At 37.7% G+C, this 18634-nt stretch overlaps 1 protein-coding gene and 1 pseudogene across 3 annotated transcripts in view; one reads left to right on the plus strand and one right to left on the minus strand.

The window, feature by feature from the left end:
• LOC138918377 (mitochondrial ornithine transporter 1-like) overlaps nucleotides 1-18634 on the plus strand; it is a 64717-nt gene that overhangs the window by 19485 nt on the left and 26598 nt on the right. The window lies entirely within an intron of this gene.
• The window catches only part of LOC106781207 (phosphatidylinositol 3,4,5-trisphosphate 3-phosphatase TPTE2-like), a 116695-nt pseudogene that overhangs the window by 9481 nt on the left and 88580 nt on the right, over nucleotides 1-18634 (minus strand).

Raw genomic sequence — 18634 nt, forward strand, 5'->3', positions numbered from 1 at the left:
CTCGTCAGGCCACGTTGAGGCGGCGTCCCACATGCCACAACTAGAAGGATGTGCAACGAAGATATATAGCTGTCTACCGGGGGGATTGGGGAAGATAAAGCAGAAAAAAAAAAAAAAGATTGGCAACAGCTCAGGTGCCGATCTTTAAAAAAAACTCCATTAGACTAAATGCGTGTTTGCCTGTTTTGAATAGTTTAATACTCACAGAAGTTTGTATAGATACTGTTATTCCCATTGTTAACAAAGAGGAAACTGAGGCAGAGTGTGCACTCAGGTACCATACAGGCTCTCACACCATCCAGTTGGTCTATAGTTGGGTTTAAATTTCTTAGAGGAAGAAACTGCTCCAACAGCCAACTGTGTTGCCTCTCACTCTGTGGAATAAAGCAGCCTTGCAGTCTAGTGTGCAGGGCCCCACTGAGTGTGGGAAGGAAGGGGAGCAAAGCGCTTCTGACCTCTACTGGGCAGCCTCCTGCTAGAACAGGCTGTGTTTCTAGGCTTTGCCTGCATGATGCTTGCTTGAAAATCTAGACCAAAATTTCCCACAGAAACAATGCTACTAGGTTGAAGTTAGTTTCAGAAGCCAGAAACCTACATAATCTGTTTGTGGTAATCCACCAAAATTCCTCACCACCACCTCTTGGTGATGGTGATATGGGTGGGTGTGTGTGCATGGAGGAGGTATGTAAATAATTTGAAAAAAGCATTTTATATTTTAACAACTGTAATCTATCTTTTCAACTATGTAGTTTATATATATTTATTTAAAGATTCTTTTATTTGTAAATGATTGGATGAAATGTTAAAAAAATAAATATCTAGATCTTACTTTGTGTGACTCTTCAGAAGGCTGAAAACACTAGGCTGTCTGGGTGGATACCAATGCTCTGGCACCATTCCACCCATGAGAGGTCCAGCACTCAGCACCTCCTCATGGTCTACAATCTGGCTGTTGCTTTAGGGATCAGAAGCCTCACCCCCTGCTGCACCTCTGGCAGTGAGAGTGAGGCCCTATCCCCTTTCTGCTGAGACATCCCTGCCTTCCCACCTCCTGGAGGTGAGCTGTGCAGGAAAGAGAGGTGAGTGATGGAGAAATAGAGACATGGGACTTGAGGCCAGTTCCTCTCCCTTCCTTCCTTTCTTTTCTTTCTCAAGTCCCAGAGATGGACGATCTGACCAATTTTCCTGCCTCCCTGGGCGGTGGTGGATCCCAGTCTCTCTCCATCATTCTTGAAGCAGGCAAACATCAATTCTTTTGAAGCTTATAAGGATTTTTACTCCTGGTAATAATCAGTAACAGTTGGGGTGTTGAAAGACACCCGATACAGCCCAGGTTTCTCTCAACCCTTTCCAGGCTCATGTGGATTCAGGTAGGGAAGATCTAAGCACTGTCCCCTCAAGAAGCTTTCCCTGACCCCCAGGCTGGGTGGGGCCCAGACTCTGTGTGCTCCCAACACTGTGGTCAGCTCTTTATCTTCGTACTCATTCCGCCCCTCTGCTAACCACCCAGCGACTCCTTAAGGGCAGAGAAACACTAGCATGGGGCTGGACCAAAGCAGGTATTCGGTAGTTACTTGTAAAAAGAATTTGTGGCAACAAAATTCATTTGCTGTTTGGGCATTTAAGACATCTTGATGGAGCTGCTGAGAGTGAGGGGGCTACAGGTGAAGGAGGGAGGGCAAAAGGAGAGACCAGGGTGGTGAGAAAACAAAGGGTCTCTGAAAGGAGTAGGTGAGAAAATGGTAGAGATGCTGCTGCCAAGACCATCCCTGAACTAGAGGTGGGTATGAGAGAGAAGTGGTCTCCAGGGCTCACAGGCCCTTCCTCTCTTCTGCATCAGAGGTTCCACCCTGAAAAATCCACCTGGGCTGAGACCAGAGCAGCAATAAGAACAAGAGAAAAGGGAAGGGGATGGACCCCCCAAAGTGGTGATGGGAGAGGAACGGAGAAGATGTCTAAGGGTTGCTAATATGACCACAGCACTGTTAGGCCAATAGGAAATTCCAGGGGGAGGGGTTCATATGTGAGGATACATAAAAAGACAACTGTGAGTTGGGATTGTCTGTTTTATATAACCGTAAGGGAAACTCTCTCGAATAGTAAGAACACTGGCCTTCCTGCCCAATTTTCCAATTATACTAAAGCACTTACCATGAATTGAATGAACAATAATTTTTTTTATCATAAGTATCCTTCTTGGAGGAAGATTCATATTGTAGATATTTTTCACAGCTGCAAAGTATCCAACATACCTATTCTGCAAAACAACAGAAGCCTCAGTTTAAGTGGAGATGAAAAGTCTAAAGTCAGCATTCCTGATTTTTTTTCTATACATAGAACTTGTTAAGGAGAGTAATTAATTAAGGAAACATTTATTGGATGACATTATATGAATCTACATACATGCCATTATAGGCATTTTTATATATGTTGCCTCATGACTGAATATCTACCTTAAAAAAAGATACTGAACTAAGTGCTGTGGGGAAGGAACAAGAAAGGAGCCAGGTGTTGCTTATAGGCTGCTATGATTGAGAGGTTGACCAACCAGAACCAACAAAGCAGTTTCAACAACATTACAGTGAGATGCAGCTAACTGCAACTGTGAAAAAGGTCGATCCAAGGGTAGAAGCTTGACTGTGACGGAGTTAAAGGAAGGCTTGTGGTTTGGTGGAGAGTCGCCTCCTAGGCATGAGAGAACTGCAGATGTGAAAACTCAAGAGGAAGACTTCTCTAGGCCAGTGATAGATACATATTCTTCTCTCGTTCCTTCACTTTGCATTTCCCCAATTCTATTTTCAAGGAAGCCCTGTCCTTTTTAGTCTAGTTCTTCTCCTGTGGCAGGCTGCTCACAAGGGCTCTCTCCTTGAATCTTTCTTCAAGAAGCTGAAGAGTTCAGGTACTGAATCAACTGGACTTAAAAGTTCGCGGACTCTTCTGCACCCAATGAGAAGTGTTAAATTAACTGCCATACTTTGCATTAGAAATGGCCAGTCAAGGGAAGCGCTCTTGCAATTTCTTAACTCAGAGGTGGATGAAATGTAGTCTGTAGAATGGCCCACAATGCAGGGTCAGAATTTGATGGTATCTGAGAATTACCTCCCCACATGGAGGGAACTCTGTCCTGGGGCTTTGCCAACACAGCTCGGAAACCTGGGGCCGGGTCCTTGTATTGCTCTCGCAGTGAATCAGAAAAGATTCAGTTGTAGCCTAGGGAGTGCCAGTTCTGGACCAAAGTTAGAGAAACTGTGCATGACTACAGAAGAAATGGGGAAGGGAATCTGTACAGCGAGAGTCCTTGAAGGATTTACATCTAGCGTCCCCTTGGCTTCTGCCACTAGATTCTTGATCTTTCATTAAAGGATGTAACCCATCATGGCCCTAAAGCTGCTCTTACTCTCACTCTTCCTTCTCCTTCAGCCTAAAACAACAGGGTTTGTAACAGAAGTTAATAAGACAAGCATCTATTTAGTAAGCATTCACTACAAACAAAGGAGATACTATAAGAGGTGCTTTGGGATGCCAAGGTTGGGAAGATGGGTAAGACATGGGCCTTGTCTGCAAAAGGGGCAGAGAAGTCGCCACTTCAAATAGCTAGAGAATAATATAAAGTCACTTAGTCCCTAAAAGAAACACAAAGGGATATAAAAACTGAAAAAGCAAGAGACTACATCAGGCTGGGAAGAGAAAAGGACTCCAGGAAAAAGGGTCCACATGAGCAACAGCATGTGGGTATAAAGTGGTACCAGGCTGAGAAACAGCAAATGGTCCAAATGTGTTAGAGCGTAGGACATGTGAATGTACATTATGGAAGAAATGGTTGGAAAAATAAGATCTTGATGCCAGATTAAAATGTTTATATTTGTTGCCCTTGGCAGAGGGGAGCCATTATGGATTTTGAGCATGGAAATGTCATGATTAGAGCTGGGCTTCAGTAAGTTCAAGTATTACTTTTAGCCTATAGCTTATTACTATCTTTTTTTTTCTTGGGTGTGGCAGAAAAGTATCAGTGGATAAGGTTGAGTTCTTTTGCCCCAAACTAAATTTCTAGAGCCAGCAGTTACTAAATTTCCAGAGCCAGCTAACAAGGCCAAGGTTATCTATTCAGCTCCCATCACTTCATTCAAAGAAAACTTTCTTTCACAGCCGCATCCACATCTAGTTAACAATTGCCAACCAACTCTCACTTCGGTTTGAGAGGCAATATAGAAAAGGCAAAAACAGATGAGATGCTGTGCAGAGGATGGGAAATAATGGGTTTCAGAGTCTGACAGATCTAGACTTGAGTTCTTGGTTCAAAAAAATTTCACTGAACTTCAATGTTCTAATCTGTAAAATGGGAATCACAATGGTGCCCTCTCATGGAGTTATTGAGAGTATTAAAGGAGATAATGAATACAAAGCACTTAGCGTGGTTCAACAAAGTCTAGTATGTTGTAAACTCTATAGGATAAATGTCCAAGTTCCTTCAATAAACAAAGTACAAGGAATAAAGAAGAGAGATGGAAAACCTATAAACTAAAAGAGACTTAACAGACAAAGAAACCAAATGAAATGTGTGGCCCTTGTTTAGACCCTGATTGAAACAAACTAAATTTAAAAAAAGATTTAAAGATAATTGTGGAAATTTAAACATGGAGTAGACATTTGAAATTATTAAGATATTATTAAGGTATAATATTCTTAGATATGATAAATGGTTTTAAGGGTTTTTTAAAGAGTCTTTATGTTAGATGTCACACTAAAATATCTGTTGTATAAAATGATCTGATGTCTGGGATTTCCTTCAAAATAATCCAGGTATAGAGAAAGGATGGTGAGTGAGTGTGTGTGTGTGCACGCGCGCGAGGAGAATGGGGAGAGAATGGATGAAACATGGTTGGCTACATGATGAAATGATTGTTGAAGTGGTGAGGTGACTGTAAGGAATTTATTATATGATTGTCTTGACTTTTTGTGTGTGTGTGAGTAAGTTTCACCCTGAGCTAACATCCATTGCCAATCTTGCTCTTTTTTTTTGCTTGAGGAAGATTGTCCCTGAGCTAACATCTGTGCCAATCACCCTCTACTTTGTATGTGGGATGCCTCCAAAGCATGGCTGATGAATGGAGTAGGTCTGCACCTGGGATCTGAACCTGCAAACCCTGGGCTGCAGAAACAGAATGTGTGGAACTTTAATCACTTGGCCATAGGCCGGCCCTGTCTTGACTTCTTATACTTGAAAAAGTCCACAATAAAATGTTTTCAAAAGGAAAAAATAGGGTAATAGCATATATTTCACATGGGTTGTCTGAATATTAAATGAGCTAATATATGTAAAAGTACAATAGTGTCTGGTATATAATAGGTTTTTGAAAAATGTTAATTTCCTCTTTTCTCTCTCTTTAAAAACACAGCCTCCCCATCTCTCTTTCTCTCTCTCTCTCTCACACACACACATGTGTGCACATACACACTTGTGATGTTCTGCAAGGGCTGAATTGTCCCAGTAGGGGTTTGTGAAAGACTCAGTTCCTTTCTGCAGGGAAATAAAAGGCTGATGACTTTAGATATTTTCAGAGGTCTGGAACCTTAGAATTGGACCTTCCTACTTTGGGAGGGGAATCAACTCCTGAATTCTGTAAACAATAACCAATATAAAATGGAAAGCAGGATGCTCTGGGGAGAACTCAGTGCTTGCAAAGCACAGGCATGCCATAGGCATGGCTCTCGGGACCTGGGAAGGATCCAGGCCTGTCACGGGGCACCCAAGTGCTGCTACCTGATCACCAAAGGAGAAAAGTCTAAATGAAACTAAGTAATAGGCACCAATCTTAACCAAATTCCCCAAAGAACCCACCTTTTTTTAAAAAGAAACTTACCTGGGAAGGAGTTTCTACTCCCTGAAATTTAGAGCTGCTGGTTTTATCTGTTCGTCGTTCTCCAAAATAATAAAGGCTCTCCTATAGAAAAGGGGACAATCCAATCATGGCTCATTTTCACTCTCCTTTCCTATATAAGGTACTCTTCAAGTTTCCAAGGCACATTATTTCCTTAAATCAGCGGTCTCTGGGCAGAGGCTATCCAATACAACAAAACTAAGAAGGCAACAGGAAGGTCTGCTCTCATGCAAAGGCTGATAAAGACATGGGGTTTCAGAGCTGGAAAGACCTTAGGGATCATCTGGTCCTTCTTCCTACCTTTCCATTTTACAAAGGGGAAGATTGAGACCAAAAGGAAACCAAGTGACCTGTCGCGGAGACGTATGCAGCCAGGTGAGAGAGCACAGGCCCAGAGCATAGGTCTCTGGCTCTCAGTTTAGGGCTCTGGGTCAATGGCTTTTGATCTTTTTATTTTTTTATTTATTTTATTTATTTTTTTTTGAGGAAGATTAGCCCTGAGCTAACTACTGCCAGTCCTCCTCTTTTTGCTGAGGAAGACTGGCCCTGAGCTCACATCTGGACCCATCTTCCTCTACTTTATATGTGGGATGCCTACCGCAACATGGCTTGCCAAGCGGTGCCATGTCCGCAGCTGGGATCCGAACCGGCAAACTCCGGGCCGCCAAAGTGGAATGTGCACACTTAACTGCTGTGCCACCGGGCCGGCCCTGATCTTTTTATTTTTAAAGCTACAATCTACATTAATAAACCTAGGACACACACACACACACACACCCCTGAAACAAAAGTTTCACAAAATAATACTACCATTTGACATTTTCTATTTAATCTATTTTATTTTATTAAAAAACATGCTGGTCACAACCCAATAAGTTGATTTACAACCCACTGATAGATCATGATCCGTAGTTTGAAAAACACTGTCCTAGAACATCCATTTTATAATTTGTGTGTCTCAAATTAGAAAAAAAGAAGATGGTGGAATTAGACTGCTGGGTATTGTGCATAACCCACAGCTCCTCTTATCTGGACTGGCAGCCAAACGAGGAGCAGAGCTGCTGAGAGTGTGTCCTTTAAGTGGTAACCTCTCAGCAAGATCATGGCAGAAAAAAGACTGACGACCCTACTTAAAGACGTAGAAACAGCCCACTCTGTCTTCTCACAAATTTCTAGAGGGCACAGACCCCACATATACTGAGTACGCAAAGATAATAATATTCGGGCAAGACTTGGCTCTGAGTTGAAAAACGATACCGTCTATCTTCCTAGCACTTCTGAGGATGTTTAAGGTCCTTTGGAGAATTTACCTAATCAATCTTGGTACTATTCTTGTGAGGAAGGAAGAATTCTGCAGTTGGTGGGAGTAACAGCAGATCTGGGACTAGGGGAGGCGAGTAAAACCTCTAGATTGCTGAGTATTTGTACAATTGCATAACTTGGACCTTACTCATCTCATCTCAATCCTGCCCCCATTGAGTCCTGTTTCTATTTAAAATGTTGCTATTGTATACATCATGGAGTTTTTGCATTAATTTTTATTTTTGAAAGTATTGAATTAGAATATTATTTATCTTAATTACTAAAATTTTTGGCATTCCCTTAATTTTTGTGCCCAAGGTGAGTATGTCACTGACATCACCCTCATCTTGGCCCAGAGTAAGAGGTACCTAGGTTAGTTACTAACTAGAGCAAGTTAAACAAGGATGTATTAAAACCAAGCTTTCTAATAACCACCTCTCCAATTACATTTTCATAAGTACCATGACTCAAAGGATCATCTTAACATCCTACCAGTAAGGTTTCAGAACTAGCGAATTCAATCAGCACAGGACAGAGTTGATAGTAACATCTTTCATACCTCTGCAGTTACAAATATTTCACAGGCAATCAGGCAGGCACAAACCATAGTACCAGTCCGTCCTGGAAAAGAAAACAGTTAGTTCGTGAACCAATGTTCATGGTAATACTTGGTATAAAAATACTCTTAGAAATATCCTAAGAGTTCATTTTGGATTGATTTTCTTTCACTCTGAAAGTGCTTGTTCAAAGTATTTCAATTCAGAAATAGCCAAAGCTGTTTCACTGCTCAGAGGTTCCACCTGGAATTCTGCCCTAACTCTGTGCATGATCGCACATGGGCACGTGTATACCGTTCTTGAGTTACTACTGCTGGGGGCTGCAGTAATAGGCAGAAGCAATCAGCTCTGCTCTAGGACTCCAAAGCTAAAGAGCTGCTTACCAATTAAGACCTAATTACCTACCCTGTTTTTCTAACTAAAAGTACCTATAAAAGATAAAACATGGTCAGAACCCAAAACACTATCGAGTATTTGAATACCCTTTACTCCTTACATTTTCATTAGAGTTTTTAAGTGTGTTACAAAACACATATGAAAGTAAAAAGAGTAGTATAATGAACCCCCATATACCTGTTTCCCAGATTATATAATTATCATGTTATATTGCTGTACTTGTTTAATTTCTCTTCCTTCTTCCTTCCTTTCTTCCCTCTCTCCCTCTTTCTCTCTCTTTCCTCTATAGCATTGTAAAGCAAACCCTTGATTTCATGTCATTTCATTCTCGAAGTCTCTTATGTTTTATTCCAATTGATACTTTTGTCCTGCCATACAAAATCTGAGTTTAAAAAACATGTTACTTTTATTTTTACGATGATCTGTAGCTTTTGTCTTAGCCAGTATATGCTGAACTTATTTTATGTAATTCCAAACTTACTCTTCTAACTTGAGATGCACTCTATTTTCTAGTCCTTTTTTGTTTGTTTGTTTAATGGACTACTAAACTTATTTTGCAACCCATAGTTTGAAAAACACTATTCTAAGCCAAGTGCTTCCAAAGAGGACTTTGTACCACCGTCTGCTATTACAAATAAAAGCTTCTTGCTAAAGGAAGCTACTGACCATTAACAACCTGGCTCTCAGTTGTATAGACTGTTAACATTTCAATTTTCAAGGACATTTCTGGTCTCTATAACTCTGATATTTTCCCATTTGAAGAAAACTTTTGCAGATTCATGTCCTTGTGACTGTAGATAAGTACAAGCACAGACAAAGTAGATGCTCTCTCATCCAGTCAAGTCGTGTACAGCGGGGAATCGTAAAAATGATACATACTTGCCTCCAATATTTTATTTTAACTTAAAACATAAATGTACATTCATTCACTAAACTTCTGATATTGGACGAAGGTTTTAACATTTTGAGTGCCCCCAACTGGAGTTTTTTCTTGGAAAGGCCAGACTCATGGTATAAACCATTGCCTCATCCATATTTCTAGTTTCAGATTCTTCCGAGCAATCTAGGTGCAGGATCCTTCTAGATTTTACTACTGGAATTTTTCTCCCAATGTTTTACATTAGTCGTACTTGCATTTAATTCAGCTGCAATTTTGGTTGTAGGCAGTCAGCTTCATTGAATCTTCTTGAAACATTCAACTTAGGTTTCATAAAATTGTAACTCTTTCTGTTCACTCTGACATTTTACAGATCTACATAATATTTGATTATTTGACATAAGTATAATAACAAGTAGAACTGGCAGACACTGGTGGAAGCAGAAACACATAGGCATACTAAAAAGAAGCATACTAGCTACAAGTTTTCAACATGCCAATGGACACCAATAGGTGTGTTTATGGAGGGAATGGAGAACGTGAAATAATCCACCAAGTTGGTCAGATGGAAGTCGTAAGAGAGCTTTTGTTATCCTGAAGTCGGCAAAAGCATCTTGCACCTCTAAATATAATACAATTTTTGGCTTTCATAATGATAACAACTAACATTTGGGTAATGCTTAACAGATCTCATATAATCTTTACAACACCTCAGTGAGGTAAACAACCTGGCATAAAGAAACTGAGAAACTCAGGTTCTGTAAGTTTAAGAAACTTTCACATAGTCAAATAGCTAGATACCTTAATGCCAGCTTATATGACCTTTTGCAACAATCCTTAAACTTTATTCTTTCTCAAGTGGTGTCCATCACCCTTCCTCACAATGCAGATCTTATATTTCAAGTTCTTGAATCTATAACCAGAGCACTGAGGTGATTTTCCAGACACCAAGAGTGGTAGCTCTATGTATGTATGTATGTATATATGTATGTATGTATGTACGTGTGTGTGTGTGTGTATCCCTTAGAGTTGTTTAAAGCACTTAGCATGTAACTGAAACAATTTCTCATTCAAGATATTCAGACCAAAATAGCCTTTTGTCAGTTTGACTGCCTTACTTGATACAATGAATGTCTCAAATGAAAATGTACTTTGTAGCATCCATTAAAAAAGACTTTGAAAGAGCTAGAGACGCTTAAACATTCACTCCTATTATTTAAATAAAAATATGTTCATTGTATATCTACTAGAAAAAGACTCAGGAAAGATAAGTCTGCTGCTAAAAACTGATAGCATACCAGTTGAAGGATAACAATAATGGCCAATATTATCAAGCCATTGATACTTCTTTCAGATAGATAATTTTCACATTTCATTTAATCTCTAAAATAGGACCATGAGGTTGGAACTGTCATCATCCACATTAGAAAACTATTAGAAAACTAAAGCATGGAGAGTTTAAGTAATTTACTCAATGCCGCAAAATTCTTTAACGGCATAGTTGGGATTTAAACCTAGATCTTTTATTTCAAAGCCTGTGCTTTTAATCATTATGTTTTGATAACTGCATCTTTTCAATTTCTTTTCTTTTTTTTTTTAGTCTCTCAACCGGGAAAAAGAATCCAATTGAAAAGGATAGACTAAACATTGGTAAAAGACACGTATAAAAGATAGCTGATGAAGCTGTGAGAGAGTTCTCAGTTAATCTAGTCCTTGGGCCCAGTGGAATTATTTTCCAGAAAACTTAGAATTCCTGACTGGACAAACTTGCAAAAGAGATTCCTCAGCATCACTGGATATTCCTTATGGTGGAGAGCAGGAGAGGTGTGGATAGCCTAGAGCTGATTCATTTCCTGCTTTGCAAATCAGGAGGTAGTGCATTTCCCAAATTGTAAGCCAGTAACCTTGGTGTTAATTTAGGGAGAAATTTTAACACAAATATACTTAAATGGATTTGTTGCATACACATAAAGAAAAGCTATGATCACTCAAGCCCAATGTGAATTTTCCAAGTTCTGGTGGATTTATTTCATTGATACTCTCTTGATACTCTTTATACCCACTTTTCCCTACACATCTGTACGCTCACAGTACTCCTTGTATGACATCTCTGCTCAAATGTCTTTGTATTGATAAGACCTTCCTTGACCATCTACATATCAGTTAGCAACCTCTCTCCCATTACATATTCTCCTTATTTTTATTTTTTCAATTGCACGTGTCACCATCTAATACATATATTTTCTCTGTAAACAATAGACTGTGGTCTCCATGGGAGATGTGCTTGTATCTGCTTTGTACACTGTCACATAAATGCATCTAGACAGGATCTGCTGTTCAAGGCATGAATGAATATATTTGCTCTTTCAATTTATCCTGTCATCCAGTCCCATGGCCACTCATTTTTCTCATTTTGTTTTCACTTCCTCATCCACCTAGAAGTATGACGGACAATTTCACTGTTGGTTTTACCAATACTAAATAACAGTGCCAGTAACATTGCCATTCTTGCTTCTGGTCCTTTTGCTGTGCCCATTCTGTAAAAACCTAATACTGGGTCCATTTGGGCACCCACTTCCTCCATTCCTACACCAGAAATGTAGAGACAACAGAGATGCAGAAACACCAGAGATACAGAGAACCGCTGGAGAAAAATCACGCAACTTTTCATGTTGGTAATAATGTCAATTAATGGTCTGACACTTAAGCTAGACCCTCACTGCAGCCAAAACACTTCTCAATGGTGCTAGTCAGTTCTTTTTCTTGGTTCCCTTAGAATTTGGTTGAAATTTTCCCTACATTCCTTAGGTCGCCAACCCAATTGCCTTCCCACTGACTCTGAGTTTGTGTCTTCATTTCTTTCTTCCCAGAGGCAGGATCTCCGATAACGTGTTGCCTCCCTGAATCCCCCTTACAAGCTTCCTGTAACTACATCTATTCCTGTGACTACACCTCTTCCCTTGAATCTCACTTGTGAGGAGTTTCTCCTCTTAATTCAGCCAAATCCTCCACTTGGGCTCTGGATCCCATCCCCTTCTCTCAATTCAGGGTTTTGACTTTATCAGGCCCTAGTCTTCTGTGTCTTCAACCACTCCCTCTCTTTGACTCCTTTCCCTTGGTAAATAAACACATTCAGCTCCCCTTACCCTATCTTATAAACAACACTCACTATCAGCCCCAAATGCTCAGACAACTAACTTCTCTCTGTCCTTTTACAGACAAGCACCTTGACTCTCTAGTCTACACTTGCTATGGTCACTTCCTCCTCATTAACGATTCTGGTGCTGGCTGTCTTTAGACTCTATTTTAATAATTATAATAGCTACCATTTACTCACTGTTTACTATGTATCAGGTGCTCTACTACACAGTGCAATATGCATTACTTCATTTTAATTTCTTAACAATCCTTTAAGGTAAGTATTACAATTCCCATTTTACAGATGGGAAAACTGAGGCTTTGAATGGCTAACTCACCTAAATGGTTAGCGATGGTCCTAGGTTTTAAATCTGGACAGTTCAATGCTAATTATCCCACCATTACCAACTGCATAATAATATGCACACTTTGAGAAAGACTGTTCTACATCAATGTATCTATCTTAGTCTTGAGCTCCTTTACATCCCACTGATGTGACTGCCTTTTCCAGTCACCTGCAGGCTTGCTTGACTCCTCTGGTCTTTTCAGTATTTCTTCACTGCACCTGGATCACTGTTTTTGGAGTTTTCTTTGCTGGACCCTTTTTTTTTGCTTCATCTGAGGTATTTTGTTATTTATCTGGCAAATCTGGCAAGGAGGTTTCTCTTACATTTTCCCATAAAAGATAAAAGAATATTTATTCTAAGAAATCTAAAGAGTTTTCTTTACAAGGGTACTGAGAATATTAAATCTGGGTACTCTTTGCATTAAAGTTCAAGAAATCTAACAAAGATGATTGAAAGTTAAAAAGACTATTTCTAAATCAAGATGATAGTTTGAGCACCAATGATAGATTGAAAACTTCCACCTCTGTATCAAACATATGGAAATGATAAAGAAAAAAAATGGCTGAACTCAAAAATAAAAAGGCAAGGAAAACTCAGAGGATCAGAAATGGAGAGAGGAGTCAAGCTGGTAGGTAGGAGTTGAAGCCAAGAAACCTCAAAATAAACTATTATAGGAAAAACAAAAGGGTGAGAGGATCCACAGAATGCAGGAAAGTAGATAAAAAGAAGCATAGAAAAATTGTGGTAAATATAAAACATATAGCTGAATGTCATAAATAAGTCCAAATATGTCAGCAATTGCAATAAATACATTGAAAATGAAGATACTGAGATTGCATTTTTAATGATGCAGGTATATACTCTTTAAAGAGACATATCTAAACCAAAATGACACAGAAAGGTTGAATGTAAAATGATGAAAAATTTATAACAGAAATAACCCACTGAGAAGATATAATAATCATGTATTTGCACGCACCTAACAACACACTATGAAATATAAAAGGCAAAAGTTGATAGAATTAAAAGAAGAAATCAACACACAAAATAGTTGATACAAAGAAATAGTAAAAAAGAAAAGAAATACTAAATAGAAAGATTTGAGTAATATAATTAATAAGATTGATTTAATGGATAGATAGATTTATAATAGATAGATAATAAGATTGATTTAATGGATAGATAGATAGATAGATAATGGATAGATAGATAGAGGAAAACTGATACGAATGACAATTTAAAAAAAAGAGGCTGCTCTGATGTGCACCAGCTGAACACCAGCCCTCCAAACAATCCTAAAGGGAAATCGAAGAAAGACATGTGAACACAGAATAGTCCTCTCTCAGAAAAAAGAAAAAAATGAAATTTGAAATGAATGTTTTCCTTCAAGCAGGGAATTAGCTTTAATTAAAAGAATAGTGAAGCCAATTGCTTGAAATTATAATATTTTAGGTTGAGCCATGTGAAATGGCCATTTTTATAAGTGAAAGATGGTCCAAAACTGACAGTTCCATGTGGTTCAACCTCTATATTCTTCATTTATCCATGGTATTGTAAATTGCTAACATATACAGAATATTTCAACCTGTGGATCTGGAGACAGAACTTGCCTACTCACTAATGGGCTTGAAACTAGTTTTCAAATAAGACTAAAACTTGATTCTACTCAAATATATACGGCAGTTTTAAAGAGTTATGTTTTCCCGGAATTCAATATAAAAAACCATTTTACGGCTCACCAAAAACATAGTTCTTTGTCAAAAATTGTGAAATATGCTTGGATGATTATTAAAAGTCTAAAGTTGAATGAGAGAAAATCTAATTCAACTTAAATTGGTTGGATTTACTAACAGCTTTTTTTTTCATTGTACACCCACCAAAATCATCTTCTTTGTATCATTACACTATAAAAATTCCAGTAGATTTGGTTTTTGAAATAGCATCACTGTTGGTGCCCTTAACTTTAAAAGCCTCTCACAAAGTTTAAGAACAATCTTAAATAGAACACAAGTGCTCAGACAGTTTCTAAACACTGTATTTTGACAGATTATTTTAGCAAATCAAAAATGAAGAAACCAAATAGTCAATAACAACAGAAATTTCTTAGTTTTTATTCCTATTTTCTTCCCTTCTTTACTCTCTGCCTTCCTCCCCTACTCCCCCCTTTCCTTCCCTTTCTTCAGTCTTGAAGCTAATATTAAAAAGTGTTAACAATTATTAACACTGATTAATAGCAGTATGACTTGGTCTTGTACCTTAATATGTTTTTCACATTTCTCTAGAAAAAGAGAAATAAAAAGAAAAATGTTTTTACCTTTTCCGCCTTTACAGTGAATCACCAAATGTTTCTTTTATCCTCAGCCATCCACTCAATGACTTCCTTCGAAAGAGTCAGCATCTCTCTGATTTCAAACGTAAAATTTTTAGTTGAATTAAAGTACTTCAAAAAAATTGAGCTCAATTCATTTAGCCCTCTTCTGACAGCCAACTTGGCAAGAAACTTACTTTAGAGTGGGCACATTGTGATCATCAATCATGATTCGATGGACCCTGTGGTGGAAATGCTTAGGATTGTAAGATCTTTCACCTAAAATAGATGATGCATGGGTCATACCTCTATATCTAATAAACAAAGTAAATGATCAAGTTATGAATAAGTTATGCTTTTCTGTTAGAAATTCCTTATTCACCTTTAAAAGGAGCTTTCTGACTGGCTCCTCCTGCTCTAAAAGAAACTTAAGGGTCTCAAAAATATAAGGACAGTAGTGGTTTGTCCATCTTGAGTAACCTAAGTTCAACCTATTTTGGTTTGCTTAATAGGACTTACTTTTAATTTTCTAGCAGGCTACTCATTACATTATTATAGGGTAGTTAAGCACCACAGAGCAGAAGCAAATGTGGTCGACCAAAATGTTTGCCTCCTGAAAATGATAATTTAATGTACAGGAAGAGGAGAAAATCAAGAAAGACAAAGTAGTAAGCTGAGATATAATCTGTTTTCTACACCGTTTTCTTTTTTTTCTGTGTAGGGCCCTGCTCTCCTCACACCCCACTCCTAGTGGGTTAGAGAATGAATTTGTTGAATTATCTGTCTTCAAAACAGGAGCTGGCAGGAAGAACAGAAATATTTTCTTCACCTAAAACCACTAGAGCATACAGACTCCTAAAATGGCTCCGCCTCTACCCCAGCCTCCTGTCTCGCTCACGGGGCACTTCGTGCTGTTGAGCTATCTTTTCCCACCAAATAGGGCCAAGAGCAAGATGGAGATTTTTTAACTCACTTCCCACCACTACCAAATACTTATGACTAAATGAAACGTAAAAACTGAATCGTCTTCTTACATGCAGTGATTGGTTTTCTATCTATAGTAGGAAAATATCTAGTTAAGTACGTACTGCATAGATTGTAGACTTGGTAGTGGTTTCGATGCTTGGTGTCCAGGAACCGCACAACTTCCTAAAATCGATGGACACATATATTACATATATCCACATGGCACCAACATAAGCCACTTCCTAGGAGTAGCCTGAAATGGTTATTACCTTTTATTCCCTTGTCCCTCACTTAGCACCTTTTAGGGGAGATTCAGGGACTATAAGAGTATGTGCATTCCAAATCACATCTAACCCACTGATAGTTTTCAAATAGCCCACAAGGTTGTGCTTGACTACCCTGATTAGCCTCTACTATAAATACACATTGTTTAAAGATACCAGACAAGGAAATTAGCTGGTTGACTAGTTTTAAGTGAATTTATTCCTACTCATTAATTCGCAGTACTATATGATTCTTATCTAGATCTAATTCTACATAGATATGTATTTTAGATAATGATCTGGATTTTACCATCTACCTAAGCATTACTTAAATAAATAAATGCAAAAAATGTATGTATGATTGTGTGCATGTGTGTGCATGACAGAAAAAGATAAACACATTATGTCAAATTTTAGATAAATGGTAACAATATGGAGAATTTCTTGGCTCATCTGTGTTTTCTTATTTTCTAAAATGAATATATATGTGTGTATGTGTATATATGTGTATGTTATACACACATATATGTATATATGTATAACTAAAAATAATAAATAGTGGTTATTATTTAAAATACAGTTAATATCACCATACTAATACAACAATATTTCCAGCAAACTTATCCAACTGCAACACACACGTGCATGTATCTCTGCCAAAAACAAAAGTGACTGTAAAAAATGTCAAAAATTGATTAGTACAGTACCCTTATAGCAATGTTTACTGGCTTAATATTGAGAAAAAGAAAAATTAAGGTATCAAAATGATCAATTTGTTAAATTGGTTATCCCTGTCAGGAGGAAATAATAAATCAAAAAGAGAAACACTCTGAGTCTGCATAGCACTGTGGTGGGGGGATAAATAGTCTTACAAGTGTCAAAAATGTGTGGGATCCCTACACCAAGATAAAATCCAGATGGACTGAGGTATCAAATATAAAAAGCCACAAATATCTCTAAGAAATGTAAATGAACATCAATCAATTCTTTGGATGAGGAAGAACTAAGGATTATCAATGGAAGATCAACAGATTTAGGTTTGACTTCACAAAAATTTGAAATTTCTGTTTAAAAAAAGCCACAGTACAACAAACAAATGACAGGAGATTCTTCAGTAAAATTGAGAGAATAAGGACTATGCCTAGTGTAATCTATAAACTAGTTATAGTAGTACAAACTAATAACACAGTAACAACAATTTAAAGATTACTCTCTCACCCTATAGATAAATAGGCCATAAATAAAAGCGTCAGTTCACAAAAGAGAAAATCCAACTGGCTAACAACCTACAAAGATAAATATTTAGCCTCACCAATAAAGATGCCAAAACAGTAATGAAATGCCATTTTCACCCATAAAATTAGCCTTTCCTTTTTAATGAGAAGACCCAATGCTGGCAAATATGGCATGAAAATTCCTTGCAGGCCAGTTAATAAGTACATTTCAAGAAAAGAAAATTGAAGGTTAATATCTCATTAGTATGTACAAAAGTTTCTAAATAAAATATTAGCAAATAGAATCTAATGATATATTAAAAAGGATAATATATTAAGACCAAAGGGGGTTTATTCCAGGAATAGAAAATATTGTTTTAATATTCGAAAATCTCAATGGAATAAGAGAAAAACATTTTGATTATCTCAGTAGATGCAGAAAAAGTATATGATATATTCAGCACCGATTGATGATTAAAAACTCTTAGCAAACTATAAATAAAATGGAAGTTTCTTAATCTGGTAAAGGATAGCTACAAAAAGCCTCTAGAAAATATCATTCTAATATTGAAATAGCTAATTCTTTCTACCTAAATTTGGGAACAAGGCAAGGCTGTCTACTCTTACCACTTCTATTCAACATTACATTGGAGGTCCTAGACAGCTGAATAAAGAAAGAAAAAGAAATGAAAAGTACAAAAAGTGGAATTAAAGTAGTAAATTACATGATTATGTATGTAAAATATCCCAAAGAATATACAAATTAATTATTAAAATAAATGCATGAATTTATGAAGGGTGCTGGAAATACATACAAAAATCAGTTATAGTCCCAGCAAATAATTAGAAAATGAAAATTTAAAAATACCATTTAAAATAGCATCAAAATCCATCAAATAGGGATAAAGCTAACAAAAGATGTGCAAAGCCTGTACAGTGAAAATACTGCTAAAAGAAATTAAAGAAGACCTAAATAAATTCAGAGATATATTATGTGTATGGGTTGCAAGACTCAATATTTTTAGATGTTGATTCTCCCCAAGTCAAGCTATGTAGTCAATGTCATCCAAGATAAAATACCAGCAGGGTATGTGTGTGTGTGTGTATGTGTAAATTAACAAGCTGATTCTAAAATTTATATAGAAATTCAAAGGACCTAGGAAAGTCAAGATAGTTTTAAAGAAGTACAGGTTTTCTGGGTTGGTGAGCAGGTGGAAATGCTCACCTGAGAAAAGTGAGAGAAAAGGGAGCCTGGAGAGGGTTTAGAAGCTTTGTGCCCCTTCCCCCATGCATTGCCCTATGCATCTCTTCTATCTGGCTGTTCCTGAGTTGTGTCCTTTTCTAATAAAGTGGTAATCTAATCACCAAGTAAATAAACATCAAATGA

Source organism: Equus caballus, chromosome 17 (assembly GCF_041296265.1).
Source record: "Equus caballus isolate H_3958 breed thoroughbred chromosome 17, TB-T2T, whole genome shotgun sequence".
Classification (NCBI taxonomy): Eukaryota; Metazoa; Chordata; class Mammalia; order Perissodactyla; family Equidae; genus Equus; species Equus caballus.